This window comes from Puma concolor, chromosome B1 (assembly GCF_028749965.1).
Source record: "Puma concolor isolate L17-30 chromosome B1, mPumCon1.1.hap2, whole genome shotgun sequence".
Taxonomy (NCBI): Eukaryota; Metazoa; Chordata; class Mammalia; order Carnivora; family Felidae; genus Puma; species Puma concolor.
This window is the reverse complement of record NC_141670.1, coordinates 46,931,843-46,941,244: the sequence shown is the minus strand read 5'-3', so window position 1 is coordinate 46,941,244 and position 9,402 is coordinate 46,931,843. Positions and strand designations below refer to the sequence as shown.

General features: G+C 37.5%; 1 pseudogene; it reads left to right on the top strand.

Annotated features, from left to right (window-relative positions):
• Positions 1–2,746: 2,746 nt before the first annotated feature.
• Positions 2,747–4,807, top strand: LOC147581621 (cytochrome c oxidase subunit 6C pseudogene; annotated as a pseudogene).
• The last annotated feature ends 4,595 nt before the right edge of the window (positions 4,808–9,402 follow it).

Here is a 9,402-nt window from a genome sequence, read left to right as displayed (position 1 = left end):
GTTAACCCTGTGATTGTAGTTTCTGTGAAGTTTTACAGTTCCCTCACCACCTTCAGTACCAAGCACACTTTTACAGATGCAAATAAAATTATAATAATCCTCAGGCCACATGGTGTTCTTAGGGGTTGTTATGTATATTAAACCTGATTAAAAATATACCACGAGTAGATGTCTTTTCTGACACATAGAAGATTCAATCCAAGTCAGATCAATGATGTAACATCACTTCAGGCTGTGGGAGCTGAGACAGGTCAGTGCTACAGTGGCAGCAAGAAAGATAAATTGCCTACCAGAAACACAAACAACCAAATATCTCATCAGACATCAAACATCTCTCTGTGCCGAATTAAAAAGAAAAAAAAAGTATTTCAAGCCCTAGAAAGTGACTGCTCAGCATAGTTTGATCAGGAAACATGAGCTATACAAGGAATTAGATCATTCAACAAAAATCGACTATATCCTTCCCATTGGGCTAGGTTCTTTGTGAAATACAAAGGAAGTGTAAGATATGGTTCTCACTCTCAAGAGGTAGGCCGTTTGTTGGGGACTCATGACTGGCATCCGTGAAATGTAAAGACAAGATTTGGAAACTCTTAGGATGAATAATAAGTTACCAAAACTAAAGGCAAAGGTGGAGAATACAGGACTCAGAACAAGGGAATTAGGGGCAAGAGGGTTCATGGGGAAAATGGCCTTCAGTGAAACTTTGGGAAATGGGTAGGGGTTTGGGCTGGTGACTGGACAAGGTTTGAATTATTTATACTTTAGAAACTTAAGTTGGAAGCAATCACACTGTGTTTAGGGTTGGGGGGCGGGTGGAGGGGAGCAAGAGGAAAGTGGTCAGAGTGTATCACGTTTGCTTTTTATGAATTTGCTCTAAATTCTGGCTTTAGTTCCCTTCCAGTCCTTTAACTTTTTCTTTGGGAGACTATGCCAGCATCAGTTACCTAATACCCACATGGTAAAAAACATTTTTCAGTGTTGTCTTACTTTTAAATTTCCTTTGTTGCAACAGTGGTTTTTTATATTAAAGTCATTTTCCTAGTAAAATTATTGCTGACTGCGAATACTGTCTTGAACACGCCATTGAACGTTTCGTCTAGCATAAAGTTGGGGATCAGGAAGTGAAAAATGCATTTGAAAGTGATTGGCCATTCATTTTAAACAAAATCGGGGAAACTAACAACAAGTTGGGAGTTTAGCTTTTCTGCAGCCAAGGTATTTCCATCAGCAACCTGTGCCACTGCTCCCCTGAGGGCCTTTTGGGAAATACTCTGTAGAAACTAGATCTTTAAGACTGACAGATGCCAGTGGACCATTAGGACATCCCTTAAATTCCCACTGTTCACTTTGCAGATAGCTAGAAGAAATCATGGAGACCTACAGACCTAAAATCGTGGGCCATTCTAAATTCAGATCAATCAGAAAAACTGAGTAAAGAGGGGAAAGATGGATCTTTCTCTTAACTATTTCAGTCCAGTTGTTCTCGGATTCTGTATGTTGGTTGGTTAAGCCATCTATATACTTAATTAAGAAAGGATTGCTGCTAAATAGGAAAAAAAAAAATAATTTCTACTAATCTGATACTAGACTATCCATAATAGAGATTCAGAGTCTGCTTTCTGTCACATCCAATTTTATGATATTTGCAAAAATATTTTACAAGATATTGGCAAGAATTAGTCAAGTGATAAAAATGGCTTCATATAACTTCCCTAATGGCTGGAAAGATATGTCTCCGGAATAAGGCATCCTTTCTCTTCTTACTTCTGGGTGAATAGATCTTGGCTGTATGGACACTTGCCTGGACTTTATTGTTGTTCTAGTTTTATATTGACCTCTCTCAACTCCACTGCTCCTCACACAGCCTCTCAGGGTAAGGACCTTCATCCCTGTCTTTGCCCAGGTAAGGTTAATAATCTAATTTAGCCATGACCCTTCTGAGCCTATTTAAGTTTTTTGATCTGCTTTAAGATCAGAGGCATTAAATGTTAATAAGATTCAGACTAGAACTCCTACCTTAAAGGGAAAGTTGTATACATGGAGTTTCTTTAAATGTGAGCCTCTCATCCCTGGAAATTCTTATGACAGGATGACGATTATTGCTTTAATTATTAAATGTAAAAGGCCAAAGGAAGCTGGGCGGGGGTGTGGGAAGCAGGGAAAGAAAGTATTTTTAAAGTATTTAATACTGTCTGCAGTGTCGTAGGCAAAATTCAGTAATACAAATCACCTAAGCAAGAGTGACAGAGAAGGAGCCCAACACTAAGCCAGCAATATAAATAATACTCAAAATATGCAAGATACAAAATACACAAAATGCCCAGCAAGGAGAGATATTCAATTCTGACACCAAGTTCAATGTATAATTCTTCACCCCCACCCCCCACACCACCAAGCAACCCTCCAATGCTGCTGGGTATCATACAATATAACTCAGTTATGACATTATCAAGAGATACCATCAGACCCAAAAAGTTGAGGGCTCAGTCCCAAAGGGCTGTGGCCCCCCCTCTATAGATATCAACTACAAACTGAAATTGTCACCTGTGCTTCTGACCCACTGACTATAGATAGGAGGATCCCACAACCCCTCCTTGGGTTTAGTTACTTTGCTAGAACAGCTCTCAGAACTCAGAGAAACATTTTACTTACTAGCTTGCTGCTTTCTTCAGAAATAGCCAGATGGGGTATCAGTTAGGATGGACGTTGCTTTTGAAGTTGGTGTTGAGGAGACTTCAGTGCTCTGATGAAATCTCAGAGATGAGGCCTTCTGGCTAAGCGTCTGCGATTTCATATTATTGGAGCATTTGCTGTGTCCCTTGGGGTTGCAGCTTTCTTGACGTTTGCTGTGGCCAAACCAGGAAAGAAGGCATATGCAGATTTCTACAGAAATTATGATTCCATGAAAAATTTTGAGAAGATGAAGAAGGCTGGTATCTTTCAGAGTGCAAAGTGATTTTGGAATATAAGGAATTTCTTTGGTTTCAGTTCCATGGAAGTTTGTTACTGACCTGTGTTCCTGAACAATGAAACATGAATCCTGGGTTATGGAGTAGTTTCTCTTGATAAATAAACTAACAAATATTGTGGACAGTAAAAAAACAAAACAAAACAAAAAAAAACCCACAAAAAACAAAAAAGAAAGAAAGAAAAAGAAACAGCCAGATGGAAAAATGCATAGGGTAAGCTACCATGATTCAGGCAGCCACTCTTCTCCAGCCGCCATATCTTCATCAACACAAAAGCTCTCCGACCCCCGTCCTTTTGGGTTTATGGAAGCTTCCATTACAGGGTCTTGGCAGGTCAAATCATTGGTGATTGAACTCCACCTCAAGCCCCTCTCCCCTCCCCTGAGGTCAGAGGTGGGACTGAAAGTTCCAACCCTTTAATCACCTGTTTGGCTTTACTGGCAGCCCCACCCTCAGGTGCTTTCCAATAGTTTCCTCATTAATGTAACAAAAGACACCTTTACCACTCTCGTCACTGGAAATTCCAAAGGTTTTAGGAGCCCTATGCCAGAAATGGGAACAAAGATCAAATATATACTTATTATAAAGTATAATATCACAAGGAGTAAAGTAAGCAGGTTCCCATTTTATCTCAGTAATCACTTAACAGGAGTAGATCAGTCCAGAGTAAAGAATGTAAATGAAGGAGTACTGAAACTCTAGTGAGTGAGTTTGGAGGTAGCTGGTCTCCTGAAAACATCTTAACTGTGTTTTCTTTGGGTTTTGTAGAGCCAAGCCCATGAAGATTAGATGATTGCCTCAACCAACCAGAGAATCAAGACTAAGCTCAGAACGTTTAACAGAGAATTTTAGACTAAATAGCATCTTTAGTGGAGAGGCTGTTCATGGAAATAGGTAGGGAGAACTAGAAATTAGTGTTCAAAGAGCCTGAGGTTTGGAATTGGAAAAACCTGGATCTGAGTTCCCATTTCATCCCATTTACTAGTTGTCTGACCTTGGGTGAGTTACTCGACCTTTCTAAAAGTCATATGTCTCTTCTGTAATTTGGGGAAAATAATAGTATATACTTCAGTGAGGTTTTGTTTTATTTGAAAACTGAATAAGAGAATGTATAAGAAAGTCACTAGCACAGTGACTTGGCATGTAGCAAATGTTCCATAACTGTTAGTGGTTGTTATTATTACGTCCAGGAATTAGATTGTGTTTATCTTTCCCTGCTTGCTGGCTCCCTAAGTACAATGGAAAGATCATATTCCATCTATGATGTAAAGGCAGAGCTTTCTAACAGAATTCTGTCCTTAATAATATAGAATTGAACAGCATTTGGGGGTCAAATTAGGGCTATGACTATAAAGAATTTGTTCTAGATCTTCCATTGTATGCAGAGACCACACTTGTTCCAAGCAGGATCCTGTAGCTAGAGGCCAAAGAACCTGGATTCCTGTCACAGCCAGGTAGGTACTCCAACACCCACATAATCTTGTAAAACCTAAAGTTTCTAGTGCCTCAACTTCTCCATCAGCATACATGGACTGCCAAGAATCCTACCTTGCCTGTGGACTGCTTTAAGGACTTATTATTAACAATATATGCAAAGGTGACCTGAGAATACATGAGCTGCTGAACACAGCTGGAAGTACTATGATGGTGTATAAAAAACAATTAAACTTTATGAAATGCCTGCGACATATCAGAAGCTATTAAAACATTTAGATACATCATTGGTATCACCATTATCATTGCATAACAGAAAACTAGGAGGGAAAGAACATTCAAGAGAGGATCAAAGACATTAACACAGCCATATAATATATACAGAAGATCATTTCTGTTTGTTAAAAGGGATGCAGTATATCTGATAATGAAAGGAGCATTCCTATAGACCTCATAGAACAGAATCATTTACAGAGTATATTGTGCTTAGATTCCTCTCTACTAAACAAAATGTCATTCTTCTGTTACAGATGGTTGATGATGCCTGAAATCTGACTTCCTGATAAGTAGGGCATTGCCCACATTGTTTTTGCTATTAATATTGATACTGAATGAGGTGGAGTACAATGAGGTGAAATTCTTGGCTGTCCTCCATTTAAAGTTTTATATTGGGACAATTCATTCCATCAGGTTCTCGCTCTCTTTAAACTATGTTGTCACAGACTGGAATGACTTGAAAAATATTTGTGATGTTAAGGAAAAAACAAAAACAGTTTACCAATTATTATTCCAGTTTTACCCTATACCCGAGGGTTAAATGACCAGAAAGGAAATTCCTCGATATGTTAATACCATTAATGGGGTCACCTCTGGGTAGTGGGATTTTTAGTGCTTTTAATATATTTCCTGATACTTTTCAATATTCTCTATTTTTTTCAATAAATGTGCATTATTGCTTTTTTCCCAGCATTATTGAGATAATATTAACACATAACTTAGATAAGTTTAACATGTACAACTTGATGATTTGACACACATATATTGTGAAATGATTATCACAATACGGTTAGTTAACACCTTGATACTCTCACATAATTATGTTTGTGCCTGTGTTCGTGTGTGTATGGTGATAATATGTAAGATTTCTCTTGACAACTTTCAGGTATATAATACAGTACTGTTAATTATGTTCAGCATGCTATAAATTAGATCCCCAGAACTTATCCATTTTTTACTAGAATTTGTATCCTTTGCCCAGTACCTTACCATCTCTCCACCCCCAGCCCCTGGCAACCACCATTATACTATTTCTATCAGTTTAGGTTTTCTAGAGTCTACATGAAAGTGAGAACTTACAGTCTTTGTCTTTCTATGTCAAACTTATTTCTCTTGGCATATGCTATCGAGGTCCATCCACATTGTCACAAAAGGCAGGATTTCCTTCTTATAGTTGCCTAATATATATAATCACATTTTCTTTATTCATCCGTCTGATGATGAACACATATATATGATGCTGCAATGAACATAGGAATGCAGATATATTTCCAAGGTAGTGATTTCATTTCCTTAGGATACAACCAGGAATAGGAGGCTGAATCTGATGGTAATTCTATTTTTAATTTTTAAAAAGATTTTGTTTTTAAGTAATCTCTACACCCAGCATGGGGCTTGGACTTAACAACCCTGAGATCAAGAATGGCAGTTTCCACCGACTGAGCCAGCCAGGCACCCCTAATTTCCTGAGTGATCTCCACACTATTTTCCACAGTGGTTGCACTAATTATATTCCTACCAACAGTAGGAATAAGGGTTCCCTTTCCTCCATAGCATCAGAGTTCCCTTTCCTCCACATCCTTGACAATACTTGTTACCTCTTGTAATTTTGATGATGGCCATTATAACACATGTGAGGTGATATCTCATGTGATTTGATTTGTATTTCCATGATGATAAATGATGGTGAGTATTTTTCTCATGTGTCTGTTGGCCATGTGTATGTCTTCTCTGGAAAAATGTCTGTACAAGTCTTCTGTCCATGTTTTAAACATATTATCGACATCATCATCATCATCATCATTGCTATTGAGTTGTATGAGTTCCTTAAATATTTTGAATATTAATTCCTTATCAGATAGACGGTTTATAAATATGTTTTCCCATTATATATACTAGAGAATATAGTCAATGGTATTGCAATAGTGTTGTATGGTGACACATAGTGGCTGCACTTATGGTGACCATCACGCAATGCATAGAATTGTCCAATCACAATGTTGTACAGCTGAAATTAATGTAACATGGTGTGTCAAGTATACTTCAATAGAAAAGTAGCAGAGAAATAAAATTTTCCCTGTAGAAATACCAAAGCTTAATTTTTAGAACACTGACCTTTGTTTTGAAGTATTAAATCTTGAATAGCAGTTACAATTTTTCCTGAAATTTAGATAATGGATCTGACTTTGTTGCTACTGAGTATTATTCTTGTTAGCAAATGGAAAAAGGATAACTTTGGGGGGGGAAATGAACTTTGAAGTATTACCTTCTCTTCGATCTTTTGGAAGAGTTGAAAAGTTTTATCAATTCTGCAAAAATTTGGTAGACTTTGCCAGTAAACCATTTGATCCAGACCTTTTCTTTGTTGGAAAATTCTGAATTACAGTTTAAATCTCCCTACTCCTTATTGGTCTATTGAAATTTTCTATTTCCTTATGATTCAGTTTTGGTAGGTTGTATGATTCTAGGAGCCTATGTGTGTTTTTAAACCTGAAGTGAGTCAATTGTAGGTAGCATATAGTTGGGTCTTGTTTTTTTAGCCATCCAGCCACTATAATGTTTTCTGACTGGAAAATTCAATCCACTTACATTTACAGTAATTACTGATAGGTAAGGACTTAGTATTGCATTCTTATTGTGTTCTGGCCATTGTCTAGTTCTCTTGTTCCTTTTTTACTCATTTACACTGCTAACCATTTAACCTTGATTGCATATAAAACACCAACTTTATAATCCACTCCTCCATATTTTACATTTTTGATGACATAACCCAACTCTTTTTATATTGTGTATCCATTAACAAATTATTATAGCTGTAGTTATTAGTACTTTTAAAAAAATGTTTATTTTTGAGAGAGAGAGAGAGAGAGAGAGCATGCATGCTAGTGGGGGAGGGGCAGAAAGATAGGGAGACAGAGGATCTGAAGACAGGGCTCTGCACTGACAGCAGTGAGCTAGATTCAGGGTTGGCACTCAAAAGCCAAGAGGTCATGGCCTGAGCTGAAGTCAGACACTTAACTTACTGAGCCACCCAGGTGCCCCTATTATTAATACTTGTGCTTTTTATTTTTGTTTTTATTTTTTAAAGTTTATTTATTTGGAGAGAGAGAGAGTGTGTATGTGCACATGAATGTGGCAGAGGGGCAGAGAGAGTGGGAGAGAGAGAGAATCCCAAGCAGGCTCCACACTCTCAGTGCAGAGCCTGATGTGGGGTTCAAACCCCCAAACTATGAGATCATGACCTGAGCTGAAATCAAGAGTTGGATGCTTAATGACTGAGCCACCCAGGCGTTCCAATACTTTTGATTTTAGATCTTTATACTAGGGTTAAGTGACTAACATGTTAGTATTAGATTAACACTACAGTGTTAGAATATTCTGAATCTGACTATATATTTAGTTTTATCAGTGTATTGTATATTTTTATACATGCTACTAATTAGCATCCTTTCATTTTAGCTTGAAGAACTCCTTACAGTATTTCTTATAAGGCAGGTGTAGTAGTGATGAAATCCCTCAGCTTTTTTTCTTTCAGAAAGTCTCAATCTCTCCTTTATTCCTGAGAGATAACTTTGCCAGATAAAGTTTTCTTGGTTGATGGATTTTGGTTTTTCTCTTTCAGCATTTTGAATGTATCATCCCACTTTCTCCTGGACTGCAAGGTTTCTGCTGAGAAATCTACTGATAGTTCAATAGGGATTTCCTTAAGATATGAGAAAACATTTTTCCTCTTGTTACTTTAAAAATTCTCTTTTTTTCTTTGATTTTAGACTGTTATAATGTATCTTGGAGAAAATTGTTTTGGATTGAATTGTGAGGTGATCTGTTAAAATCATGAATTGGATGTCCAAACCTCTTCTCAGATTTGGGGAGTTCTTAGCTATTGTTTCTTTAAATAAGTTTTTTCTCACCTCTCTCCCTCTCCTTTCTTTCTGGGACCACAATAATTCATAGATTGTTTCTTTTACTGATATCCTATAATTCACATAGTCTTTCTTCAACCTTTTTCATTTTTTCTTCTTTTTGCTCCTCTGGATGATATCAAGTGACCTATAAATCCTATAGGTCTATAAACTATATATAAACTATAAACTATTATAGTTCACTAATAGTTTCTCACCCTCATAAAGTCTGTTGTTGAAGGATTTATTGAATTCTTCAGTTCAGTCATTGTGTTCTTCAAATCTAGGATTTCTGGATTTAATTTTTAAGAGTTTCTACTCCTTTGTTGAATTTCTCATTTTGTTTATGCAATCTTTCGTAATTTCCTTTCATTGTTCATTTGTATTTTCTTGCACTTCATTGAATTTCTTTAACAGGATTATCCTGAATTCTTCCTTAGACATAGTTCTTCATTCTTTTAGTTTCAGTCATGGGAGTTTTATTAGTTTCCTTTGGTGGTGTCGTGTTTCCTTGATTATTCATGATCCTTGTGGTCTTAGTTGGTGTCTGCACATTTGAAGAAATAGGCACCCTTTCCAGTCTTTACACACTGGCTTCAGCAGAGAAAGCCCTTCACCAGTCAGCCCAGCCAGAGATTCTGTTTGGGCCATCTGGAGGTGTCCGTGGGAAGCTTTAGCAAGTAGATCTGTTGCCTGGGTCAAAAGCTGGGAAGTCCTGGTATATGGGTACGTGGAACTAGCCTGGTGCCTGGGTCTGTTGGGGCAGCCTTGAGCCCTGTATTCAATGAGGCAGACCTGGTGCTTGAGTCTGTGGTGAT